This window comes from Lepisosteus platostomus, chromosome 1 (genome assembly GCF_059453375.1).
Source record: "Lepisosteus platostomus isolate fLepPlt1 chromosome 1, fLepPlt1.hap1, whole genome shotgun sequence".
In the NCBI taxonomy this organism is placed as follows: domain Eukaryota; kingdom Metazoa; phylum Chordata; class Actinopteri; order Semionotiformes; family Lepisosteidae; genus Lepisosteus; species Lepisosteus platostomus.
Genome location: NC_142611.1, coordinates 78128276 through 78154067, shown reverse-complemented (window position 1 = coordinate 78154067; position 25792 = coordinate 78128276). Strand labels below are relative to the sequence as shown.

The 25792-nt window shown below is 55.0% G+C and overlaps 15 non-coding genes across 15 annotated transcripts; 7 read left to right on the top strand and 8 right to left on the bottom strand.

Moving 5' to 3' along the window:
* Nucleotides 1–350: 350 nt before the first annotated feature.
* On the bottom strand, nucleotides 351–514 carry LOC148678878 (U1 spliceosomal RNA). Its single transcript, XR_015940801.1, has one exon. It is a non-coding gene; the product is annotated as a U1 spliceosomal RNA (small nuclear RNA).
* Nucleotides 515–2347: 1833 nt separating this feature from the next.
* Nucleotides 2348–2466, top strand: LOC148678877 (5S ribosomal RNA). Its single transcript, XR_015940602.1, has one exon. It is a non-coding gene; the product is annotated as a 5S ribosomal RNA (ribosomal RNA).
* A 1388-nt stretch (nucleotides 2467–3854) lies between these two features.
* On the bottom strand, nucleotides 3855–4018 carry LOC148678876 (U1 spliceosomal RNA). The gene has a single exon (XR_015940798.1). It is a non-coding gene; the product is annotated as a U1 spliceosomal RNA (small nuclear RNA).
* Nucleotides 4019–5843: 1825 nt separating this feature from the next.
* LOC148678875 (5S ribosomal RNA) lies at nucleotides 5844–5962 on the top strand. Its single transcript, XR_015940593.1, has one exon. It is a non-coding gene; the product is annotated as a 5S ribosomal RNA (ribosomal RNA).
* Nucleotides 5963–7350: 1388 nt separating this feature from the next.
* Nucleotides 7351–7514, bottom strand: LOC148678874 (U1 spliceosomal RNA). Its single transcript, XR_015940794.1, has one exon. It is a non-coding gene; the product is annotated as a U1 spliceosomal RNA (small nuclear RNA).
* Nucleotides 7515–9347: 1833 nt separating this feature from the next.
* LOC148678873 (5S ribosomal RNA) lies at nucleotides 9348–9466 on the top strand. The gene has a single exon (XR_015940582.1). It is a non-coding gene; the product is annotated as a 5S ribosomal RNA (ribosomal RNA).
* Nucleotides 9467–10854: 1388 nt separating this feature from the next.
* LOC148678872 (U1 spliceosomal RNA) lies at nucleotides 10855–11018 on the bottom strand. The gene has a single exon (XR_015940792.1). It is a non-coding gene; the product is annotated as a U1 spliceosomal RNA (small nuclear RNA).
* Nucleotides 11019–12851: 1833 nt separating this feature from the next.
* Nucleotides 12852–12970, top strand: LOC148678871 (5S ribosomal RNA). The gene has a single exon (XR_015940573.1). It is a non-coding gene; the product is annotated as a 5S ribosomal RNA (ribosomal RNA).
* A 1388-nt stretch (nucleotides 12971–14358) lies between these two features.
* Nucleotides 14359–14522, bottom strand: LOC148678870 (U1 spliceosomal RNA). Its single transcript, XR_015940789.1, has one exon. It is a non-coding gene; the product is annotated as a U1 spliceosomal RNA (small nuclear RNA).
* Nucleotides 14523–16355: 1833 nt separating this feature from the next.
* LOC148678869 (5S ribosomal RNA) lies at nucleotides 16356–16474 on the top strand. The gene has a single exon (XR_015940565.1). It is a non-coding gene; the product is annotated as a 5S ribosomal RNA (ribosomal RNA).
* A 1388-nt stretch (nucleotides 16475–17862) lies between these two features.
* LOC148678868 (U1 spliceosomal RNA) lies at nucleotides 17863–18026 on the bottom strand. Its single transcript, XR_015940788.1, has one exon. It is a non-coding gene; the product is annotated as a U1 spliceosomal RNA (small nuclear RNA).
* A 1825-nt stretch (nucleotides 18027–19851) lies between these two features.
* On the top strand, nucleotides 19852–19970 carry LOC148678867 (5S ribosomal RNA). The gene has a single exon (XR_015940559.1). It is a non-coding gene; the product is annotated as a 5S ribosomal RNA (ribosomal RNA).
* Nucleotides 19971–21364: 1394 nt separating this feature from the next.
* Nucleotides 21365–21528, bottom strand: LOC148678866 (U1 spliceosomal RNA). Its single transcript, XR_015940787.1, has one exon. It is a non-coding gene; the product is annotated as a U1 spliceosomal RNA (small nuclear RNA).
* A 1833-nt stretch (nucleotides 21529–23361) lies between these two features.
* Nucleotides 23362–23480, top strand: LOC148678865 (5S ribosomal RNA). Its single transcript, XR_015940553.1, has one exon. It is a non-coding gene; the product is annotated as a 5S ribosomal RNA (ribosomal RNA).
* Nucleotides 23481–24870: 1390 nt separating this feature from the next.
* Nucleotides 24871–25034, bottom strand: LOC148678864 (U1 spliceosomal RNA). The gene has a single exon (XR_015940785.1). It is a non-coding gene; the product is annotated as a U1 spliceosomal RNA (small nuclear RNA).
* Between the last annotated feature and the right edge of the window lie 758 nt (nucleotides 25035–25792).

Below are 25792 nucleotides of genomic sequence, written 5' to 3'. Positions count from 1 at the left end.
TGAGAAAAACAATAAAGGATTACTGTCCCAGGACAGAGAGCGGGAGAAAGCAAAAGTCAGCCAGACCACCAGGGTCAGACAAGCTGAAAGATCACAATTGAAGTACCTTGTGACGAGGTGAACATTTAACGTGTATAAGCACAAGATTGTTTTTTGTGGTTATACAAATAGCGTTATGGCTGTAGCGGGTTGAAAAGGAGACAACGTTATCAGGCGGTGCTCGCGAAAAAGCCCAGGGCGTTTCTGTAGTAACCCCCACCGCTGAAGCCGCTTCATCGGCACCCAGCACAGCTCCCCAGCAGACGGCAAAGCCGCCCGCACTGCCGCATCTGTTCTTGGACCAAGCACATCAGGGGAGAGCGCGAACGCAGTCCCCCACTACCAGAAATTATGCAGTCGAGATTCCCACATTTGGGGAATTCGCAGGGGTCAGCACAGCCGGAGTGCAATGGCCGAGCCTCGCCCTGGGTGAACCTCCTTCTTGATCAAGGTATCTCCCCTGCCAGGTAAGTATGAGTTGTACAGGCCCCTGCAAGCGGGCCGCACTCACAGCACAGTACTCGCAGCCTAGGCCAGCTCCTCGCTCCGCACGCCACCGCCTCCTGCTGGGCCCACTCTTTCGCACACTCACACGCCACACTAACACTCAAAAGCGAGGGCAAAGCGAGAAAACGAGCGCGTCGTTTCCTACACATCTGCAGTCGCCATTTCGCATCCGCAGCATGTCCCGGGATGCAATTCGGCCTCATTTACATATCACCAGGCCGGCAGATCGCCACGCAAGCTCGCGACGTGCGCCTGCCACACACCGAACAAACCTTTTCAGCAATTTCCAAAAAAAACGAGCCTGCTCGCCTCCGTCTCTTACCTGCTCTCCAGAGCCTGCTGCCTTCTGTGCTTTTCTCTCGGCACCGCTGCAGCGCACACAACTCCTGCAGCGGGAGGGGGGGAGAAAGTTCCCGCGCTCCGCCGCAGGGAAGGCTCGCTCCGAGCGCACACGTCCTTTCGATGCCAGTCCAACAAGTGCTCCGCGTTAGCAGCGTCGGGGCTCCGGCGTGTCGCACCTCACCTCACCTCACCTCACCTCACCTCGCACTGCCCCCTCCTTGAATGTCTGGCGCTGGGCATGCCCCGCTCTCCTCCGCCTTATCTTATCGCGTGTGAGCACCGACAATGGCCACAATGCCGGGGAATGGCACCTGTAAAGTGTTAATTGGGGCACAGGAACAGCCCGTCTCGTCTCGGGGGGGCCGGCTTCAGAGACAATACAGCAAACACAGCGGGGCGGGGGAAGAAGACGACACCACACATGCGGGTACAATCAGCTCCGGCGGGAACGAGTCATTTGTCGGTCTTTTCAAGAGCCGAGAGCCGAGCAATCCTTCACTTGTATCGTTTCTCCCCGGTGACTAGGTCTCGCCCTGCGACTCTCGACTGGGCTCACCCCCGGCAGCCCAGCAGGTGTGAGCCTGGCCGGCACCCGGACGGGAGCTTCCCCCCCGGGAAAGCTCAGGCTGCTGCTGCTCCTGCAAGAGGTGTGACTGGGACCAGTAGGGAGCGCTCACCCTGCGGGCTGTGTGGCCCTCTTATGCCCCAGCCTCCTGATGGCGACACTCTGCTGCACAAACAGGCGCCGTCCTTCGGGGGGAGGCGTCAAACCGAGGTGTCCTGACCCTCCTTGGCCGTTCCAAATCCCAGGGCGTCTCTCTCGAGAAGGAGTCACGGCGGTGTGTCACCCATCAGTCGGGGTCTCCTCCTAATCCCCGTCTCACCTGTAACGATCAATGACGAGGCCCCCCTGTCCCGCGAAATTGTACTCGTCTCCTGGCCGCTGGCTGGGGCCGTGAGATTTAGTACTCGCGCAAGAGACCGGGGGCAGAGCGCGAACGCGGTCCCCCGCCCCCCCACAAAGTGCGCGCTCCGGGTTCCCTCGCGGGGCCCTGCAACACAGCGGAAGGGCAGCGAGAAGGAGCCTCTTGCTCTGACGCCGCAAGGCCACAAGAGGGCGGAGGCGCCGAGCGCTTTATGTGCTGAAATAAACACGCGACAGCCCCGAAATGTTTGCAGTGTGCTGTGCACTGGAGGTTTTTGTCTGGTGAAGACTTGCCTGGTGCTCCTCCGTGCAGTTTATTTGTCCTGCTCCAGTGCGGGGCAAGAGCAGGGCCAGGCAACTGAAGGGAGCACGGGAGCACGGGAGCACAGTCGCCAACATCCAGGCACGCAATGCGATTTGGAAAGCAGCTCCTTTCCAAAGAGTTGCACACGAACGATCCTTGAGTCCCGCTCGGGGGGCCCGGAGCCCCCGCCACACACAGCTTCAAGTAGCGAGTCAGGCGCCGTTGCTTTCGCTTACGGCCACACCACCCTGAACACGCCCGATCTCGTCTGATCTCGGAAGCTAAGCAGGGTCGGGCCTGGTTAGTACTTGGATGGGAGACCGCCTGGGAATACCAGGTGCTGTAAGCTTTTGCTCTCTCGGCCAGCAGGGGTCGCCGTTGGTGCCGTAGGCTTTGGGAGGAAAAACCCTCGACTATGGACATTTATTTCCCGGGGTGCTCACGAAAAGACCAAACATTTCAATCTGCCCACTTTTGTTTCATCCAGCAACACTGACTGGCAAACGGTATCGCGACGGTCGTCCATTTTTAAGGCATGCCAGTTCAGAAAGAGAAGCTCCCTCACATCCCTTCAGATGCACAAGAAACATGGATCAATCTGCTCATCGCTAAAGTGGCTCTTTGAATGGCATGCGTGTGATTCATATGAAAAAAAAACGGCTGTAAAACGAATATCGAAGCTGCCTCTAAATCTGCAATTGAAGGTCAGTCAATAAACAACTCGTTTTGCGTACAAATATACATACATTCATTTATAACCGATTTCGTTCATTGAGCACGGATACAACAGAGGTACAGCCATTCACTATTTGACATTCCTGCACTGATACAGAACCCAACAATCAGAAAACTGGTGAACTGTCTTTAGCATTAGCATACAGTACCGAGGCCCCCATGACCAAATCAAGGCTAACCTCGATCAGCATCCTAAACCATGCAAACTACAGCAAAAAGACTCGCTTTGAAAAGGGAATTCATGTCCAGGAGGAGTAGTGTAATTAGCTTGAAATGCTTCCATGGACCTATAACTAAGAAAAAAAGAGAAATAGTGGCATCCACTCCTTTCGAATTGTGGTCCTGCTTCGGGGTACATTGTTCTACTCCTACTTCATGCACTTCAAGTTGACCATCACACCTTGATCTTTTGGTTGGATTAGCAATGTGTTGCATGCTGGTAAGAACTCGGTTTCAATGCTGGGGTAAAATGACTCATGAAGAGCTTTTGGTGTTGGATTTTGTTCTTAAGATATACAGTATTTATCTCTCTCTCTATATATATTATATTATGAGTGCAGGACGTAAGGTAGTCAGGTTACATTGCACTACAAACTGGTACACACACACACACGGGCAACAGACTGAACTACAAAGTCAAACTGATGGAGTGTGAGAAAAACAATAAAGGATTACTGTCCCAGGACAGAGAGCGGGAGAAAGCAAAAGTCAGCCAGACCACCAGGGTCAGACAAGCTGAAAGATCACAATTGAAGTACCTTGTGACGAGGTGAACATTTAACGTGTATAAGCACAAGATTGTTTTTTGTGGTTATACAAATAGCGTTATGGCTGTAGCGGGTTGAAAAGGAGACAACGTTATCAGGCGGTGCTCGCGAAAAAGCCCAGGGCGTTTCTGTAGTAACCCCCACCGCTGAAGCCGCTTCATCGGCACCCAGCACAGCTCCCCAGCAGACGGCAAAGCCGCCCGCACTGCCGCATCTGTTCTTGGACCAAACACATCAGGGGAGAGCGCGAACGCAGTCCCCCACTACCAGAAATTATGCAGTCGAGATTCCCACATTTGGGGAATTCGCAGGGGTCAGCACAGCCGGAGTGCAATGGCCGAGCCTCGCCCTGGGTGAACCTCCTTCTTGATCAAGGTATCTCCCCTGCCAGGTAAGTATGAGTTGTACAGGCCCCTGCAAGCGGGCCGCACTCACAGCACAGTACTCGCAGCCTAGGCCAGCTCCTCGCCCCGCACGCCACCGCCTCCTGCTGGGCCCACTCTTTCGCACACTCACACGCCACACTAACACTCAAAAGCGAGGGCAAAGCGAGAAAACGAGCGCGTCGTTTCCTACACATCTGCAGTCGCCATTTCGCATCCGCAGCATGTCCCGGGATGCAATTCGGCCTCATTTACATATCACCAGGCCGGCAGATCGCCACGCAAGCTCGCGACGTGCGCCTGCCACACACCGAACAAACCTTTTCAGCAATTTCCAAAAAAAACGAGCCTGCTCGCCTCCGTCTCTTACCTGCTCTCCAGAGCCTGCTGCCTTCTGTGCTTTTCTCTCGGCACCGCTGCAGCGCACACAACTCCTGCAGCGGGAGGGGGGGAGAAAGTTCCCGCGCTCCGCCGCAGGGAAGGCTCGCTCCGAGCGCACACGTCCTTTCGATGCCAGTCCAACAAGTGCTCCGCGTTAGCAGCGTCGGGGCTCCGGCGTGTCGCGTCGCACCTCACCTCACCTCACCTCACCTCGCACTGCCCCCTCCTTGAATGTCTGGCGCTGGGCATGCCCCGCTCTCCTCCGCCTTATCTTATCGCGTGTGAGCACCGACAATGGCCACAATGCCGGGGAATGGCACCTGTAAAGTGTTAATTGGGGCACAGGAACAGCCCGTCTCGTCTCGGGGGGGCCGGCTTCAGAGACAATACAGCAAACACAGCGGGGCGGGGGAAGAAGACGACACCACACATGCGGGTACAATCAGCTCCGGCGGGAACGAGTCATTTGTCGGTCTTTTCAAGAGCCGAGAGCCGAGCAATCCTTCACTTGTATCGTTTCTCCCCGGTGACTAGGTCTCGCCCTGCGACTCTCGACTGGGCTCACCCCCGGCAGCCCAGCAGGTGTGAGCCTGGCCGGCACCCGGACGGGAGCTTCCCCCCCGGGAAAGCTCAGGCTGCTGCTGCTCCTGCAAGAGGTGTGACTGGGACCAGTAGGGAGCGCTCACCCTGCGGGCTGTGTGGCCCTCTTATGCCCCAGCCTCCTGATGGCGACACTCTGCTGCACAAACAGGCGCCGTCCTTCGGGGGGAGGCGTCAAACCGAGGTGTCCTGACCCTCCTTGGCCGTTCCAAATCCCAGGGCGTCTCTCTCGAGAAGGAGTCACGGCGGTGTGTCACCCATCAGTCGGGGTCTCCTCCTGATCCCCGTCTCACCTGTAACGATCAATGACGAGGCCCCCCTGTCCCGCGAAATTGTACTCGTCTCCTGGCCGCTGGCTGGGGCCGTGAGATTTAGTACTCGCGCAAGAGACCGGGGGCAGAGCGCGAACGCGGTCCCCCGCCCCCCCACAAAGTGCGCGCTCCGGGTTCCCTCGCGGGGCCCTGCAACACAGCGGAAGGGCAGCGAGAAGGAGCCTCTTGCTCTGACGCCGCAAGGCCACAAGAGGGCGGAGGCGCCGAGCGCTTTATGTGCTGAAATAAACACGCGACAGCCCCGAAATGTTTGCAGTGTGCTGTGCACTGGAGGTTTTTGTCTGGTGAAGACTTGCCTGGTGCTCCTCCGTGCAGTTTATTTGTCCTGCTCCAGTGCGGGGCAAGAGCAGGGCCAGGCAACTGAAGGGAGCACGGGAGCACAGTCGCCAACATCCAGGCACGCAATGCGATTTGGAAAGCAGCTCCTTTCCAAAGAGTTGCACACGAACGATCCTTGAGTCCCGCTCGGGGGGCCCGGAGCCCCCGCCACACACAGCTTCAAGTAGCGAGTCAGGCGCCGTTGCTTTCGCTTACGGCCACACCACCCTGAACACGCCCGATCTCGTCTGATCTCGGAAGCTAAGCAGGGTCGGGCCTGGTTAGTACTTGGATGGGAGACCGCCTGGGAATACCAGGTGCTGTAAGCTTTTGCTCTCTCGGCCAGCAGGGGTCGCCGTTGGTGCCGTAGGCTTTGGGAGGAAAAACCCTCGACTATGGACATTTATTTCCCGGGGTGCTCACGAAAAGACCAAACATTTCAATCTGCCCACTTTTGTTTCATCCAGCAACACTGACTGGCAAACGGTATCGCGACGGTCGTCCATTTTTAAGGCATGCCAGTTCAGAAAGAGAAGCTCCCTCACATCCCTTCAGATGCACAAGAAACATGGATCAATCTGCTCATCGCTAAAGTGGCTCTTTGAATGGCATGCGTGTGATTCATATGAAAAAAAAACGGCTGTAAAACGAATATCGAAGCTGCCTCTAAATCTGCAATTGAAGGTCAGTCAATAAACAACTCGTTTTGCGTACAAATATACATACATTCATTTATAACCGATTTCGTTCATTGAGCACGGATACAACAGAGGTACAGCCATTCACTATTTGACATTCCTGCACTGATACAGAACCCAACAATCAGAAAACTGGTGAACTGTCTTTAGCATTAGCATACAGTACCGAGGCCCCCATGACCAAATCAAGGCTAACCTCGATCAGCATCCTAAACCATGCAAACTACAGCAAAAAGACTCGCTTTGAAAAGGGAATTCATGTCCAGGAGGAGTAGTGTAATTAGCTTGAAATGCTTCCATGGACCTATAACTAAGAAAAAAAGAGAAATAGTGGCATCCACTCCTTTCGAATTGTGGTCCTGCTTCGGGGTACATTGTTCTACTCCTACTTCATGCACTTCAAGTTGACCATCACACCTTGATCTTTTGGTTGGATTAGCAATGTGTTGCATGCTGGTAAGAACTCGGTTTCAATGCTGGGGTAAAATGACTCATGAAGAGCTTTTGGTGTTGGATTTTGTTCTTAAGATATACAGTATTTATCTCTCTCTCTATATATATTATATTATGAGTGCAGGACGTAAGGTAGTCAGGTTACATTGCACTACAAACTGGTACACACACACACACGGGCAACAGACTGAACTACAAAGTCAAACTGATGGAGTGTGAGAAAAACAATAAAGGATTACTGTCCCAGGACAGAGAGCGGGAGAAAGCAAAAGTCAGCCAGACCACCAGGGTCAGACAAGCTGAAAGATCACAATTGAAGTACCTTGTCACGAGGTGAACATTTAACGTGTATAAGCACAAGATTGTTTTTTGTGGTTATACAAATAGCGTTATGGCTGTAGCGGGTTGAAAAGGAGACAACGTTATCAGGCGGTGCTCGCGAAAAAGCCCAGGGCGTTTCTGTAGTAACCCCCACCGCTGAAGCCGCTTCATCGGCACCCAGCACAGCTCCCCAGCAGACGGCAAAGCCGCCCGCACTGCCGCATCTGTTCTTGGACCAAACACATCAGGGGAGAGCGCGAACGCAGTCCCCCACTACCAGAAATTATGCAGTCGAGATTCCCACATTTGGGGAATTCGCAGGGGTCAGCACAGCCGGAGTGCAATGGCCGAGCCTCGCCCTGGGTGAACCTCCTTCTTGATCAAGGTATCTCCCCTGCCAGGTAAGTATGAGTTGTACAGGCCCCTGCAAGCGGGCCGCACTCACAGCACAGTACTCGCAGCCTAGGCCAGCTCCTCGCCCCGCACGCCACCGCCTCCTGCTGGGCCCACTCTTTCGCACACTCACACGCCACACTAACACTCAAAAGCGAGGGCAAAGCGAGAAAACGAGCGCGTCGTTTCCTACACATCTGCAGTCGCCATTTCGCATCCGCAGCATGTCCCGGGATGCAATTCGGCCTCATTTACATATCACCAGGCCGGCAGATCGCCACGCAAGCTCGCGACGTGCGCCTGCCACACACCGAACAAACCTTTTCAGCAATTTCCAAAAAAAACGAGCCTGCTCGCCTCCGTCTCTTACCTGCTCTCCAGAGCCTGCTGCCTTCTGTGCTTTTCTCTCGGCACCGCTGCAGCGCACACAACTCCTGCAGCGGGAGGGGGGGAGAAAGTTCCCGCGCTCCGCCGCAGGGAAGGCTCGCTCCGAGCGCACACGTCCTTTCGATGCCAGTCCAACAAGTGCTCCGCGTTAGCAGCGTCGGGGCTCCGGCGTGTCGCACCTCACCTCACCTCACCTCACCTCACCTCGCACTGCCCCCTCCTTGAATGTCTGGCGCTGGGCATGCCCCGCTCTCCTCCGCCTTATCTTATCGCGTGTGAGCACCGACAATGGCCACAATGCCGGGGAATGGCACCTGTAAAGTGTTAATTGGGGCACAGGAACAGCCCGTCTCGTCTCGGGGGGGCCGGCTTCAGAGACAATACAGCAAACACAGCGGGGCGGGGGAAGAAGACGACACCACACATGCGGGTACAATCAGCTCCGGCGGGAACGAGTCATTTGTCGGTCTTTTCAAGAGCCGAGAGCCGAGCAATCCTTCACTTGTATCGTTTCTCCCCGGTGACTAGGTCTCGCCCTGCGACTCTCGACTGGGCTCACCCCCGGCAGCCCAGCAGGTGTGAGCCTGGCCGGCACCCGGACGGGAGCTTCCCCCCCGGGAAAGCTCAGGCTGCTGCTGCTCCTGCAAGAGGTGTGACTGGGACCAGTAGGGAGCGCTCACCCTGCGGGCTGTGTGGCCCTCTTATGCCCCAGCCTCCTGATGGCGACACTCTGCTGCACAAACAGGCGCCGTCCTTCGGGGGGAGGCGTCAAACCGAGGTGTCCTGACCCTCCTTGGCCGTTCCAAATCCCAGGGCGTCTCTCTCGAGAAGGAGTCACGGCGGTGTGTCACCCATCAGTCGGGGTCTCCTCCTGATCCCCGTCTCACCTGTAACGATCAATGACGAGGCCCCCCTGTCCCGCGAAATTGTACTCGTCTCCTGGCCGCTGGCTGGGGCCGTGAGATTTAGTACTCGCGCAAGAGACCGGGGGCAGAGCGCGAACGCGGTCCCCCGCCCCCCCACAAAGTGCGCGCTCCGGGTTCCCTCGCGGGGCCCTGCAACACAGCGGAAGGGCAGCGAGAAGGAGCCTCTTGCTCTGACGCCGCAAGGCCACAAGAGGGCGGAGGCGCCGAGCGCTTTATGTGCTGAAATAAACACGCGACAGCCCCGAAATGTTTGCAGTGTGCTGTGCACTGGAGGTTTTTGTCTGGTGAAGACTTGCCTGGTGCTCCTCCGTGCAGTTTATTTGTCCTGCTCCAGTGCGGGGCAAGAGCAGGGCCAGGCAACTGAAGGGAGCACGGGAGCACGGGAGCACAGTCGCCAACATCCAGGCACGCAATGCGATTTGGAAAGCAGCTCCTTTCCAAAGAGTTGCACACGAACGATCCTTGAGTCCCGCTCGGGGGGCCCGGAGCCCCCGCCACACACAGCTTCAAGTAGCGAGTCAGGCGCCGTTGCTTTCGCTTACGGCCACACCACCCTGAACACGCCCGATCTCGTCTGATCTCGGAAGCTAAGCAGGGTCGGGCCTGGTTAGTACTTGGATGGGAGACCGCCTGGGAATACCAGGTGCTGTAAGCTTTTGCTCTCTCGGCCAGCAGGGGTCGCCGTTGGTGCCGTAGGCTTTGGGAGGAAAAACCCTCGACTATGGACATTTATTTCCCGGGGTGCTCACGAAAAGACCAAACATTTCAATCTGCCCACTTTTGTTTCATCCAGCAACACTGACTGGCAAACGGTATCGCGACGGTCGTCCATTTTTAAGGCATGCCAGTTCAGAAAGAGAAGCTCCCTCACATCCCTTCAGATGCACAAGAAACATGGATCAATCTGCTCATCGCTAAAGTGGCTCTTTGAATGGCATGCGTGTGATTCATATGAAAAAAAAACGGCTGTAAAACGAATATCGAAGCTGCCTCTAAATCTGCAATTGAAGGTCAGTCAATAAACAACTCGTTTTGCGTACAAATATACATACATTCATTTATAACCGATTTCGTTCATTGAGCACGGATACAACAGAGGTACAGCCATTCACTATTTGACATTCCTGCACTGATACAGAACCCAACAATCAGAAAACTGGTGAACTGTCTTTAGCATTAGCATACAGTACCGAGGCCCCCATGACCAAATCAAGGCTAACCTCGATCAGCATCCTAAACCATGCAAACTACAGCAAAAAGACTCGCTTTGAAAAGGGAATTCATGTCCAGGAGGAGTAGTGTAATTAGCTTGAAATGCTTCCATGGACCTATAACTAAGAAAAAAAGAGAAATAGTGGCATCCACTCCTTTCGAATTGTGGTCCTGCTTCGGGGTACATTGTTCTACTCCTACTTCATGCACTTCAAGTTGACCATCACACCTTGATCTTTTGGTTGGATTAGCAATGTGTTGCATGCTGGTAAGAACTCGGTTTCAATGCTGGGGTAAAATGACTCATGAAGAGCTTTTGGTGTTGGATTTTGTTCTTAAGATATACAGTATTTATCTCTCTCTCTATATATATTATATTATGAGTGCAGGACGTAAGGTAGTCAGGTTACATTGCACTACAAACTGGTACACACACACACACGGGCAACAGACTGAACTACAAAGTCAAACTGATGGAGTGTGAGAAAAACAATAAAGGATTACTGTCCCAGGACAGAGAGCGGGAGAAAGCAAAAGTCAGCCAGACCACCAGGGTCAGACAAGCTGAAAGATCACAATTGAAGTACCTTGTGACGAGGTGAACATTTAACGTGTATAAGCACAAGATTGTTTTTTGTGGTTATACAAATAGCGTTATGGCTGTAGCGGGTTGAAAAGGAGACAACGTTATCAGGCGGTGCTCGCGAAAAAGCCCAGGGCGTTTCTGTAGTAACCCCCACCGCTGAAGCCGCTTCATCGGCACCCAGCACAGCTCCCCAGCAGACGGCAAAGCCGCCCGCACTGCCGCATCTGTTCTTGGACCAAACACATCAGGGGAGAGCGCGAACGCAGTCCCCCACTACCAGAAATTATGCAGTCGAGATTCCCACATTTGGGGAATTCGCAGGGGTCAGCACAGCCGGAGTGCAATGGCCGAGCCTCGCCCTGGGTGAACCTCCTTCTTGATCAAGGTATCTCCCCTGCCAGGTAAGTATGAGTTGTACAGGCCCCTGCAAGCGGGCCGCACTCACAGCACAGTACTCGCAGCCTAGGCCAGCTCCTCGCCCCGCACGCCACCGCCTCCTGCTGGGCCCACTCTTTCGCACACTCACACGCCACACTAACACTCAAAAGCGAGGGCAAAGCGAGAAAACGAGCGCGTCGTTTCCTACACATCTGCAGTCGCCATTTCGCATCCGCAGCATGTCCCGGGATGCAATTCGGCCTCATTTACATATCACCAGGCCGGCAGATCGCCACGCAAGCTCGCGACGTGCGCCTGCCACACACCGAACAAACCTTTTCAGCAATTTCCAAAAAAAACGAGCCTGCTCGCCTCCGTCTCTTACCTGCTCTCCAGAGCCTGCTGCCTTCTGTGCTTTTCTCTCGGCACCGCTGCAGCGCACACAACTCCTGCAGCGGGAGGGGGGGAGAAAGTTCCCGCGCTCCGCCGCAGGGAAGGCTCGCTCCGAGCGCACACGTCCTTTCGATGCCAGTCCAACAAGTGCTCCGCGTTAGCAGCGTCGGGGCTCCGGCGTGTCGCGTCGCACCTCACCTCACCTCACCTCACCTCGCACTGCCCCCTCCTTGAATGTCTGGCGCTGGGCATGCCCCGCTCTCCTCCGCCTTATCTTATCGCGTGTGAGCACCGACAATGGCCACAATGCCGGGGAATGGCACCTGTAAAGTGTTAATTGGGGCACAGGAACAGCCCGTCTCGTCTCGGGGGGGCCGGCTTCAGAGACAATACAGCAAACACAGCGGGGCGGGGGAAGAAGACGACACCACACATGCGGGTACAATCAGCTCCGGCGGGAACGAGTCATTTGTCGGTCTTTTCAAGAGCCGAGAGCCGAGCAATCCTTCACTTGTATCGTTTCTCCCCGGTGACTAGGTCTCGCCCTGCGACTCTCGACTGGGCTCACCCCCGGCAGCCCAGCAGGTGTGAGCCTGGCCGGCACCCGGACGGGAGCTTCCCCCCCGGGAAAGCTCAGGCTGCTGCTGCTCCTGCAAGAGGTGTGACTGGGACCAGTAGGGAGCGCTCACCCTGCGGGCTGTGTGGCCCTCTTATGCCCCAGCCTCCTGATGGCGACACTCTGCTGCACAAACAGGCGCCGTCCTTCGGGGGGAGGCGTCAAACCGAGGTGTCCTGACCCTCCTTGGCCGTTCCAAATCCCAGGGCGTCTCTCTCGAGAAGGAGTCACGGCGGTGTGTCACCCATCAGTCGGGGTCTCCTCCTGATCCCCGTCTCACCTGTAACGATCAATGACGAGGCCCCCCTGTCCCGCGAAATTGTACTCGTCTCCTGGCCGCTGGCTGGGGCCGTGAGATTTAGTACTCGCGCAAGAGACCGGGGGCAGAGCGCGAACGCGGTCCCCCGCCCCCCCACAAAGTGCGCGCTCCGGGTTCCCTCGCGGGGCCCTGCAACACAGCGGAAGGGCAGCGAGAAGGAGCCTCTTGCTCTGACGCCGCAAGGCCACAAGAGGGCGGAGGCGCCGAGCGCTTTATGTGCTGAAATAAACACGCGACAGCCCCGAAATGTTTGCAGTGTGCTGTGCACTGGAGGTTTTTGTCTGGTGAAGACTTGCCTGGTGCTCCTCCGTGCAGTTTATTTGTCCTGCTCCAGTGCGGGGCAAGAGCAGGGCCAGGCAACTGAAGGGAGCACGGGAGCACGGGAGCACAGTCGCCAACATCCAGGCACGCAATGCGATTTGGAAAGCAGCTCCTTTCCAAAGAGTTGCACACGAACGATCCTTGAGTCCCGCTCGGGGGGCCCGGAGCCCCCGCCACACACAGCTTCAAGTAGCGAGTCAGGCGCCGTTGCTTTCGCTTACGGCCACACCACCCTGAACACGCCCGATCTCGTCTGATCTCGGAAGCTAAGCAGGGTCGGGCCTGGTTAGTACTTGGATGGGAGACCGCCTGGGAATACCAGGTGCTGTAAGCTTTTGCTCTCTCGGCCAGCAGGGGTCGCCGTTGGTGCCGTAGGCTTTGGGAGGAAAAACCCTCGACTATGGACATTTATTTCCCGGGGTGCTCACGAAAAGACCAAACATTTCAATCTGCCCACTTTTGTTTCATCCAGCAACACTGACTGGCAAACGGTATCGCGACGGTCGTCCATTTTTAAGGCATGCCAGTTCAGAAAGAGAAGCTCCCTCACATCCCTTCAGATGCACAAGAAACATGGATCAATCTGCTCATCGCTAAAGTGGCTCTTTGAATGGCATGCGTGTGATTCATATGAAAAAAAAACGGCTGTAAAACGAATATCGAAGCTGCCTCTAAATCTGCAATTGAAGGTCAGTCAATAAACAACTCGTTTTGCGTACAAATATACATACATTCATTTATAACCGATTTCGTTCATTGAGCACGGATACAACAGAGGTACAGCCATTCACTATTTGACATTCCTGCACTGATACAGAACCCAACAATCAGAAAACTGGTGAACTGTCTTTAGCATTAGCATACAGTACCGAGGCCCCCATGACCAAATCAAGGCTAACCTCGATCAGCATCCTAAACCATGCAAACTACAGCAAAAAGACTCGCTTTGAAAAGGGAATTCATGTCCAGGAGGAGTAGTGTAATTAGCTTGAAATGCTTCCATGGACCTATAACTAAGAAAAAAAGAGAAATAGTGGCATCCACTCCTTTCGAATTGTGGTCCTGCTTCGGGGTACATTGTTCTACTCCTACTTCATGCACTTCAAGTTGACCATCACACCTTGATCTTTTGGTTGGATTAGCAATGTGTTGCATGCTGGTAAGAACTCGGTTTCAATGCTGGGGTAAAATGACTCATGAAGAGCTTTTGGTGTTGGATTTTGTTCTTAAGATATACAGTATTTATCTCTCTCTCTATATATATTATATTATGAGTGCAGGACGTAAGGTAGTCAGGTTACATTGCACTACAAACTGGTACACACACACACACGGGCAACAGACTGAACTACAAAGTCAAACTGATGGAGTGTGAGAAAAACAATAAAGGATTACTGTCCCAGGACAGAGAGCGGGAGAAAGCAAAAGTCAGCCAGACCACCAGGGTCAGACAAGCTGAAAGATCACAATTGAAGTACCTTGTGACGAGGTGAACATTTAACGTGTATAAGCACAAGATTGTTTTTTGTGGTTATACAAATAGCGTTATGGCTGTAGCGGGTTGAAAAGGAGACAACGTTATCAGGCGGTGCTCGCGAAAAAGCCCAGGGCGTTTCTGTAGTAACCCCCACCGCTGAAGCCGCTTCATCGGCACCCAGCACAGCTCCCCAGCAGACGGCAAAGCCGCCCGCACTGCCGCATCTGTTCTTGGACCAAGCACATCAGGGGAGAGCGCGAACGCAGTCCCCCACTACCAGAAATTATGCAGTCGAGATTCCCACATTTGGGGAATTCGCAGGGGTCAGCACAGCCGGAGTGCAATGGCCGAGCCTCGCCCTGGGTGAACCTCCTTCTTGATCAAGGTATCTCCCCTGCCAGGTAAGTATGAGTTGTACAGGCCCCTGCAAGCGGGCCGCACTCACAGCACAGTACTCGCAGCCTAGGCCAGCTCCTCGCTCCGCACGCCACCGCCTCCTGCTGGGCCCACTCTTTCGCACACTCACACGCCACACTAACACTCAAAAGCGAGGGCAAAGCGAGAAAACGAGCGCGTCGTTTCCTACACATCTGCAGTCGCCATTTCGCATCCGCAGCATGTCCCGGGATGCAATTCGGCCTCATTTACATATCACCAGGCCGGCAGATCGCCACGCAAGCTCGCGACGTGCGCCTGCCACACACCGAACAAACCTTTTCAGCAATTTCCAAAAAAAACGAGCCTGCTCGCCTCCGTCTCTTACCTGCTCTCCAGAGCCTGCTGCCTTCTGTGCTTTTCTCTCGGCACCGCTGCAGCGCACACAACTCCTGCAGCGGGAGGGGGGGAGAAAGTTCCCGCGCTCCGCCGCAGGGAAGGCTCGCTCCGAGCGCACACGTCCTTTCGATGCCAGTCCAACAAGTGCTCCGCGTTAGCAGCGTCGGGGCTCCGGCGTGTCGCACCTCACCTCACCTCACCTCACCTCACCTCGCACTGCCCCCTCCTTGAATGTCTGGCGCTGGGCATGCCCCGCTCTCCTCCGCCTTATCTTATCGCGTGTGAGCACCGACAATGGCCACAATGCCGGGGAATGGCACCTGTAAAGTGTTAATTGGGGCACAGGAACAGCCCGTCTCGTCTCGGGGGGGCCGGCTTCAGAGACAATACAGCAAACACAGCGGGGCGGGGGAAGAAGACGACACCACACATGCGGGTACAATCAGCTCCGGCGGGAACGAGTCATTTGTCGGTCTTTTCAAGAGCCGAGAGCCGAGCAATCCTTCACTTGTATCGTTTCTCCCCGGTGACTAGGTCTCGCCCTGCGACTCTCGACTGGGCTCACCCCCGGCAGCCCAGCAGGTGTGAGCCTGGCCGGCACCCGGACGGGAGCTTCCCCCCCGGGAAAGCTCAGGCTGCTGCTGCTCCTGCAAGAGGTGTGACTGGGACCAGTAGGGAGCGCTCACCCTGCGGGCTGTGTGGCCCTCTTATGCCCCAGCCTCCTGATGGCGACACTCTGCTGCACAAACAGGCGCCGTCCTTCGGGGGGAGGCGTCAAACCGAGGTGTCCTGACCCTCCTTGGCCGTTCCAAATCCCAGGGCGTCTCTCTCGAGAAGGAGTCACGGCGGTGTGTCACCCATCAGTCGGGGTCTCCTCCTAATCCCCGTCTCACCTGTAACGATCAATGACGAGGCCCCCCTGTCCCGCGAAATTGTACTCGTCTCCTGGCCGCTGGCTGGGGCCGTGAGATTTAGTACTCGCGCAAGAGACCGGGGGCAGAGCGCGAACGCGGTCCCCCGCCCCCCCACAAAGTGCGCGCTCCGGGTTCCCTCGCGGGGCCCTGCAACACAGCGGAAGGGCAGCGAGAAGGAGCCTCTTGCTCTGACGCCGCAAGGCCACAAGAGGGCGGAGGCGCCGAGCGCTTTATGTGCTGAAATAAACACGCGACAGCCCCGAAATGTTTGCAGTGTGCTGTGCACTGGAGGTTTTTGTCTGGTGAAGACTTGCCTGGTGCTCCTCCGTGCAGTTTATTTGTCCTGCTCCAGTGCGGGGCAAGAGCAGGGCCAGGCAACTGAAGGGAGCACGGGAGCACGGGAGCACAGTCGCCAACATCCAGGCACGCAATGCGATTTGGAAAGCAGCTCCTTTCCAAAGAGTTGCACACGAACGATCCTTGAGTCCCGCTCGGGGGGCCCGGAGCCCCCGCCACACACAGCTTCAAGTAGCGAGTCAGGCGCCGTTGCTTTCGCTTACGGCCACACCACCCTGAACACGCCCGATCTCGTCTGATCTCGGAAGCTAAGCAGGGTCGGGCCTGGTTAGTACTTGGATGGGAGACCGCCTGGGAATACCAGGTGCTGTAAGCTTTTGCTCTCTCGGCCAGCAGGGGTCGCCGTTGGTGCCGTAGGCTTTGGGAGGAAAAACCCTCGACTATGGACATTTATTTCCCGGGGTGCTCACGAAAAGACCAAACATTTCAATCTGCCCACTTTTGTTTCATCCAGCAACACTGACTGGCAAACGGTATCGCGACGGTCGTCCATTTTTAAGGCATGCCAGTTCAGAAAGAGAAGCTCCCTCACATCCCTTCAGATGCACAAGAAACATGGATCAATCTGCTCATCGCTAAAGTGGCTCTTTGAATGGCATGCGTGTGATTCATATGAAAAAAAAACGGCTGTAAAACGAATATCGAAGCTGCCTCTAAATCTGCAATTGAAGGTCAGTCAATAAACAACTCGTTTTGCGTACAAATATACATACATTCATTTATAACCGATTTCGTTCATTGAGCACGGATACAACAGAGGTACAGCCATTCACTATTTGACATTCCTGCACTGATACAGAACCCAACAATCAGAAAACTGGTGAACTGTCTTTAGCATTAGCATACAGTACCGAGGCCCCCATGACCAAATCAAGGCTAACCTCGATCAGCATCCTAAACCATGCAAACTACAGCAAAAAGACTCGCTTTGAAAAGGGAATTCATGTCCAGGAGGAGTAGTGTAATTAGCTTGAAATGCTTCCATGGACCTATAACTAAGAAAAAAAGAGAAATAGTGGCATCCACTCCTTTCGAATTGTGGTCCTGCTTCGGGGTACATTGTTCTACTCCTACTTCATGCACTTCAAGTTGACCATCACACCTTGATCTTTTGGTTGGATTAGCAATGTGTTGCATGCTGGTAAGAACTCGGTTTCAATGCTGGGGTAAAATGACTCATGAAGAGCTTTTGGTGTTGGATTTTGTTCTTAAGATATACAGTATTTATCTCTCTCTCTATATATATTATATTATGAGTGCAGGACGTAAGGTAGTCAGGTTACATTGCACTACAAACTGGTACACACACACACACGGGCAACAGACTGAACTACAAAGTCAAACTGATGGAGTGTGAGAAAAACAATAAAGGATTACTGTCCCAGGACAGAGAGCGGGAGAAAGCAAAAGTCAGCCAGACCACCAGGGTCAGACAAGCTGAAAGATCACAATTGAAGTACCTTGTGACGAGGTGAACATTTAACGTGTATAAGCACAAGATTGTTTTTTGTGGTTATACAAATAGCGTTATGGCTGTAGCGGGTTGAAAAGGAGACAACGTTATCAGGCGGTGCTCGCGAAAAAGCCCAGGGCGTTTCTGTAGTAACCCCCACCGCTGAAGCCGCTTCATCGGCACCCAGCACAGCTCCCCAGCAGACGGCAAAGCCGCCCGCACTGCCGCATCTGTTCTTGGACCAAACACATCAGGGGAGAGCGCGAACGCAGTCCCCCACTACCAGAAATTATGCAGTCGAGATTCCCACATTTGGGGAATTCGCAGGGGTCAGCACAGCCGGAGTGCAATGGCCGAGCCTCGCCCTGGGTGAACCTCCTTCTTGATCAAGGTATCTCCCCTGCCAGGTAAGTATGAGTTGTACAGGCCCCTGCAAGCGGGCCGCACTCACAGCACAGTACTCGCAGCCTAGGCCAGCTCCTCGCCCCGCACGCCACCGCCTCCTGCTGGGCCCACTCTTTCGCACACTCACACGCCACACTAACACTCAAAAGCGAGGGCAAAGCGAGAAAACGAGCGCGTCGTTTCCTACACATCTGCAGTCGCCATTTCGCATCCGCAGCATGTCCCGGGATGCAATTCGGCCTCATTTACATATCACCAGGCCGGCAGATCGCCACGCAAGCTCGCGACGTGCGCCTGCCACACACCGAACAAACCTTTTCAGCAATTTCCAAAAAAAACGAGCCTGCTCGCCTCCGTCTCTTACCTGCTCTCCAGAGCCTGCTGCCTTCTGTGCTTTTCTCTCGGCACCGCTGCAGCGCACACAACTCCTGCAGCGGGAGGGGGGGAGAAAGTTCCCGCGCTCCGCCGCAGGGAAGGCTCGCTCCGAGCGCACACGTCCTTTCGATGCCAGTCCAACAAGTGCTCCGCGTTAGCAGCGTCGGGGCTCCGGCGTGTCGCGTCGCACCTCACCTCACCTCACCTCACCTCGCACTGCCCCCTCCTTGAATGTCTGGCGCTGGGCATGCCCCGCTCTCCTCCGCCTTATCTTATCGCGTGTGAGCACCGACAATGGCCACAATGCCGGGGAATGGCACCTGTAAAGTGTTAATTGGGGCACAGGAACAGCCCGTCTCGTCTCGGGGGGGCCGGCTTCAGAGACAATACAGCAAACACAGCGGGGCGGGGGAAGAAGACGACACCACACATGCGGGTACAATCAGCTCCGGCGGGAACGAGTCATTTGTCGGTCTTTTCAAGAGCCGAGAGCCGAGCAATCCTTCACTTGTATCGTTTCTCCCCGGTGACTAGGTCTCGCCCTGCGACTCTCGACTGGGCTCACCCCCGGCAGCCCAGCAGGTGTGAGCCTGGCCGGCACCCGGACGGGAGCTTCCCCCCCGGGAAAGCTCAGGCTGCTGCTGCTCCTGCAAGAGGTGTGACTGGGACCAGTAGGGAGCGCTCACCCTGCGGGCTGTGTGGCCCTCTTATGCCCCAGCCTCCTGATGGCGACACTCTGCTGCACAAACAGGCGCCGTCCTTCGGGGGGAGGCGTCAAACCGAGGTGTCCTGACCCTCCTTGGCCGTTCCAAATCCCAGGGCGTCTCTCTCGAGAAGGAGTCACGGCGGTGTGTCACCCATCAGTCGGGGTCTCCTCCTGATCCCCGTCTCACCTGTAACGATCAATGACGAGGCCCCCCTGTCCCGCGAAATTGTACTCGTCTCCTGGCCGCTGGCTGGGGCCGTGAGATTTAGTACTCGCGCAAGAGACCGGGGGCAGAGCGCGAACGCGGTCCCCCGCCCCCCCACAAAGTGCGCGCTCCGGGTTCCCTCGCGGGGCCCTGCAACACAGCGGAAGGGCAGCGAGAAGGAGCCTCTTGCTCTGACGCCGCAAGGCCACAAGAGGGCGGAGGCGCCGAGCGCTTTATGTGCTGAAATAAACACGCGACAGCCCCGAAATGTTTGCAGTGTGCTGTGCACTGGAGGTTTTTGTCTGGTGAAGACTTGCCTGGTGCTCCTCCGTGCAGTTTATTTGTCCTGCTCCAGTGCGGGGCAAGAGCAGGGCCAGGCAACTGAAGGGAGCACGGGAGCACAGTCGCCAACATCCAGGCACGCAATGCGATTTGGAAAGCAGCTCCTTTCCAAAGAGTTGCACACGAACGATCCTTGAGTCCCGCTCGGGGGGCCCGGAGCCCCCGCCACACACAGCTTCAAGTAGCGAGTCAGGCGCCGTTGCTTTCGCTTACGGCCACACCACCCTGAACACGCCCGATCTCGTCTGATCTCGGAAGCTAAGCAGGGTCGGGCCTGGTTAGTACTTGGATGGGAGACCGCCTGGGAATACCAGGTGCTGTAAGCTTTTGCTCTCTCGGCCAGCAGGGGTCGCCGTTGGTGCCGTAGGCTTTGGGAGGAAAAACCCTCGACTATGGACATTTATTTCCCGGGGTGCTCACGAAAAGACCAAACATTTCAATCTGCCCACTTTTGTTTCATCCAGCAACACTGACTGGCAAACGGTATCGCGACGGTCGTCCATTTTTAAGGCATGCCAGTTCAGAAAGAGAAGCTCCCTCACATCCCTTCAGATGCACAAGAAACATGGATCAATCTGCTCATCGCTAAAGTGGCTCTTTGAATGGCATGCGTGTGATTCATATGAAAAAAAAACGGCTGTAAAACGAATATCGAAGCTGCCTCTAAATCTGCAATTGAAGGTCAGTCAATAAACAACTCGTTTTGCGTACAAATATACATACATTCATTTATAACCGATTTCGTTCATTGAGCACGGATACAACAGAGGTACAGCCATTCACTATTTGACATTCCTGCACTGATACAGAACCCAACAATCAGAAAACTGGTGAACTGTCTTTAGCATTAGCATACAGTACCGAGGCCCCCATGACCAAATCAAGGCTAACCTCGATCAGCATCCTAAACCATGCAAACTACAGCAAAAAGACTCGCTTTGAAAAGGGAATTCATGTCCAGGAGGAGTAGTGTAATTAGCTTGAAATGCTTCCATGGACCTATAACTAAGAAAAAAAGAGAAATAGTGGCATCCACTCCTTTCGAATTGTGGTCCTGCTTCGGGGTACATTGTTCTACTCCTACTTCATGCACTTCAAGTTGACCATCACACCTTGATCTTTTGGTTGGATTAGCAATGTGTTGCATGCTGGTAAGAACTCGGTTTCAATGCTGGGGTAAAATGACTCATGAAGAGCTTTTGGTGTTGGATTTTGTTCTTAAGATATACAGTATTTATCTCTCTCTATATATATATTATATTATGAGTGCAGGACGTAAGGTAGTCAGGTTACATTGCACTACAAACTGGTACACACACACACACACACACGGGCAACAGACTGAACTACAAAGTCAAACTGATGGAGTGTGAGAAAAACAATAAAGGATTACTGTCCCAGGACAGAGAGCGGGAGAAAGCAAAAGTCAGCCAGACCACCAGGGTCAGACAAGCTGAAAGATCACAATTGAAGTACCTTGTGACGAGGTGAACATTTAACGTGTATAAGCACAAGATTGTTTTTTGTGGTTATACAAATAGCGTTATGGCTGTAGCGGGTTGAAAAGGAGACAACGTTATCAGGCGGTGCTCGCGAAAAAGCCCAGGGCGTTTCTGTAGTAACCCCCACCGCTGAAGCCGCTTCATCGGCACCCAGCACAGCTCCCCAGCAGACGGCAAAGCCGCCCGCACTGCCGCATCTGTTCTTGGACCAAGCACATCAGGGGAGAGCGCGAACGCAGTCCCCCACTACCAGAAATTATGCAGTCGAGATTCCCACATTTGGGGAATTCGCAGGGGTCAGCACAGCCGGAGTGCAATGGCCGAGCCTCGCCCTGGGTGAACCTCCTTCTTGATCAAGGTATCTCCCCTGCCAGGTAAGTATGAGTTGTACAGGCCCCTGCAAGCGGGCCGCACTCACAGCACAGTACTCGCAGCCTAGGCCAGCTCCTCGCCCCGCACGCCACCGCCTCCTGCTGGGCCCACTCTTTCGCACACTCACACGCCACACTAACACTCAAAAGCGAGGGCAAAGCGAGAAAACGAGCGCGTCGTTTCCTACACATCTGCAGTCGCCATTTCGCATCCGCAGCATGTCCCGGGATGCAATTCGGCCTCATTTACATATCACCAGGCCGGCAGATCGCCACGCAAGCTCGCGACGTGCGCCTGCCACACACCGAACAAACCTTTTCAGCAATTTCCAAAAAAAACGAGCCTGCTCGCCTCCGTCTCTTACCTGCTCTCCAGAGCCTGCTGCCTTCTGTGCTTTTCTCTCGGCACCGCTGCAGCGCACACAACTCCTGCAGCGGGAGGGGGGGAGAAAGTTCCCGCGCTCCGCCGCAGGGAAGGCTCGCTCCGAGCGCACACGTCCTTTCGATGCCAGTCCAACAAGTGCTCCGCGTTAGCAGCGTCGGGGCTCCGGCGTGTCGCACCTCACCTCACCTCACCTCACCTCACCTCGCACTGCCCCCTCCTTGAATGTCTGGCGCTGGGCATGCCCCGCTCTCCTCCGCCTTATCTTATCGCGTGTGAGCACCGACAATGGCCACAATGCCGGGGAATGGCACCTGTAAAGTGTTAATTGGGGCACAGGAACAGCCCGTCTCGTCTCGGGGGGGCCGGCTTCAGAGACAATACAGCAAACACAGCGGGGCGGGGGAAGAAGACGACACCACACATGCGGGTACAATCAGCTCCGGCGGGAACGAGTCATTTGTCGGTCTTTTCAAGAGCCGAGAGCCGAGCAATCCTTCACTTGTATCGTTTCTCCCCGGTGACTAGGTCTCGCCCTGCGACTCTCGACTGGGCTCACCCCCGGCAGCCCAGCAGGTGTGAGCCTGGCCGGCACCCGGACGGGAGCTTCCCCCCCGGGAAAGCTCAGGCTGCTGCTGCTCCTGCAAGAGGTGTGACTGGGACCAGTAGGGAGCGCTCACCCTGCGGGCTGTGTGGCCCTCTTATGCCCCAGCCTCCTGATGGCGACACTCTGCTGCACAAACAGGCGCCGTCCTTCGGGGGGAGGCGTCAAACCGAGGTGTCCTGACCCTCCTTGGCCGTTCCAAATCCCAGGGCGTCTCTCTCGAGAAGGAGTCACGGCGGTGTGTCACCCATCAGTCGGGGTCTCCTCCTGATCCCCGTCTCACCTGTAACGATCAATGACGAGGCCCCCCTGTCCCGCGAAATTGTACTCGTCTCCTGGCCGCTGGCTGGGGCCGTGAGATTTAGTACTCGCGCAAGAGACCGGGGGCAGAGCGCGAACGCGGTCCCCCGCCCCCCCACAAAGTGCGCGCTCCGGGTTCCCTCGCGGGGCCCTGCAACACAGCGGAAGGGCAGCGAGAAGGAGCCTCTTGCTCTGACGCCGCAAGGCCACAAGAGGGCGGAGGCGCCGAGCGCTTTATGTGCTGAAATAAACACGCGACAGCCCCGAAATGTTTGCAGTGTGCTGTGCACTGGAGGTTTTTGTCTGGTGAAGACTTGCCTGGTGCTCCTCCGTGCAGTTTATTTGTCCTGCTCCAGTGCGGGGCAAGAGCAGGGCCAGGCAACTGAAGGGAGCACGGGAGCACGGGAGCACAGTCGCCAACATCCAGGCACGCAATGCGATTTGGAAAGCAGCTCCTTTCCAAAGAGTTGCACACGAACGATCCTTGAGTCCCGCTCGGGGGGCCCGGAGCCCCCGCCACACACAGCTTCAAGTAGCGAGTCAGGCGCCGTTGCTTTCGCTTACGGCCACACCACCCTGAACACGCCCGATCTCGTCTGATCTCGGAAGCTAAGCAGGGTCGGGCCTGGTTAGTACTTGGATGGGAGACCGCCTGGGAATACCAGGTGCTGTAAGCTTTTGCTCTCTCGGCCAGCAGGGGTCGCCGTTGGTGCCGTAGGCTTTGGGAGGAAAAACCCTCGACTATGGACATTTATTTCCCGGGGTGCTCACGAAAAGACCAAACATTTCAATCTGCCCACTTTTGTTTCATCCAGCAACACTGACTGGCAAACGGTATCGCGACGGTCGTCCATTTTTAAGGCATGCCAGTTCAGAAAGAGAAGCTCCCTCACATCCCTTCAGATGCACAAGAAACATGGATCAATCTGCTCATCGCTAAAGTGGCTCTTTGAATGGCATGCGTGTGATTCATATGAAAAAAAAACGGCTGTAAAACGAATATCGAAGCTGCCTCTAAATCTGCAATTGAAGGTCAGTCAATAAACAACTCGTTTTGCGTACAAATATACATACATTCATTTATAACCGATTTCGTTCATTGAGCACGGATACAACAGAGGTACAGCCATTCACTATTTGACATTCCTGCACTGATACAGAACCCAACAATCAGAAAACTGGTGAACTGTCTTTAGCATTAGCATACAGTACCGAGGCCCCCATGACCAAATCAAGGCTAACCTCGATCAGCATCCTAAACCATGCAAACTACAGCAAAAAGACTCGCTTTGAAAAGGGAATTCATGTCCAGGAGGAGTAGTGTAATTAGCTTGAAATGCTTCCATGGACCTATAACTAAGAAAAAAAGAGAAATAGTGGCATCCACTCCTTTCGAATTGTGGTCCTGCTTCGGGGTACATTGTTCTACTCCTACTTCATGCACTTCAAGTTGACCATCACACCTTGATCTTTTGGTTGGATTAGCAATGTGTTGCATGCTGGTAAGAACTCGGTTTCAATGCTGGGGTAAAATGACTCATGAAGAGCTTTTGGTGTTGGATTTTGTTCTTAAGATATACAGTATTTATCTCTCTCTATATATATATTATATTATGAGTGCAGGACGTAAGGTAGTCAGGTTACATTGCACTACAAACTGGTACACACACACACACACGGGCAACAGACTGAACTACAAAGTCAAACTGATGGAGTGTGAGAAAAACAATAAAGGATTACTGTCCCAGGACAGAGAGCGGGAGAAAGCAAAAGTCAGCCAGACCACCAGGGTCAGACAAGCTGAAAGATCACAATTGAAGTACCTTGTGACGAGGTGAACATTTAACGTGTATAAGCACAAGATTGTTTTTTGTGGTTATACAAATAGCGTTATGGCTGTAGCGGGTTGAAAAGGAGACAACGTTATCAGGCGGTGCTCGCGAAAAAGCCCAGGGCGTTTCTGTAGTAACCCCCACCGCTGAAGCCGCTTCATCGGCACCCAGCACAGCTCCCCAGCAGACGGCAAAGCCGCCCGCACTGCCGCATCTGTTCTTGGACCAAGCACATCAGGGGAGAGCGCGAACGCAGTCCCCCACTACCAGAAATTATGCAGTCGAGATTCCCACATTTGGGGAATTCGCAGGGGTCAGCACAGCCGGAGTGCAATGGCCGAGCCTCGCCCTGGGTGAACCTCCTTCTTGATCAAGGTATCTCCCCTGCCAGGTAAGTATGAGTTGTACAGGCCCCTGCAAGCGGGCCGCACTCACAGCACAGTACTCGCAGCCTAGGCCAGCTCCTCGCCCCGCACGCCACCGCCTCCTGCTGGGCCCACTCTTTCGCACACTCACACGCCACACTAACACTCAAAAGCGAGGGCAAAGCGAGAAAACGAGCGCGTCGTTTCCTACACATCTGCAGTCGCCATTTCGCATCCGCAGCATGTCCCGGGATGCAATTCGGCCTCATTTACATATCACCAGGCCGGCAGATCGCTACGCAAGCTCGCGACGTGCGCCTGCCACACACCGAACAAACCTTTTCAGCAATTTCCAAAAAAAACGAGCCTGCTCGCCTCCGTCTCTTACCTGCTCTCCAGAGCCTGCTGCCTTCTGTGCTTTTCTCTCGGCACCGCTGCAGCGCACACAACTCCTGCAGCGGGAGGGGGGGAGAAAGTTCCCGCGCTCCGCCGCAGGGAAGGCTCGCTCCGAGCGCACACGTCCTTTCGATGCCAGTCCAACAAGTGCTCCGCGTTAGCAGCGTCGGGGCTCCGGCGTGTCGCACCTCACCTCACCTCACCTCACCTCGCACTGCCCCCTCCTTGAATGTCTGGCGCTGGGCATGCCCCGCTCTCCTCCGCCTTATCTTATCGCGTGTGAGCACCGACAATGGCCACAATGCCGGGGAATGGCACCTGTAAAGTGTTAATTGGGGCACAGGAACAGCCCGTCTCGCCTCGGGGGGGCCGGCTTCAGAGACAATACAGCAAACA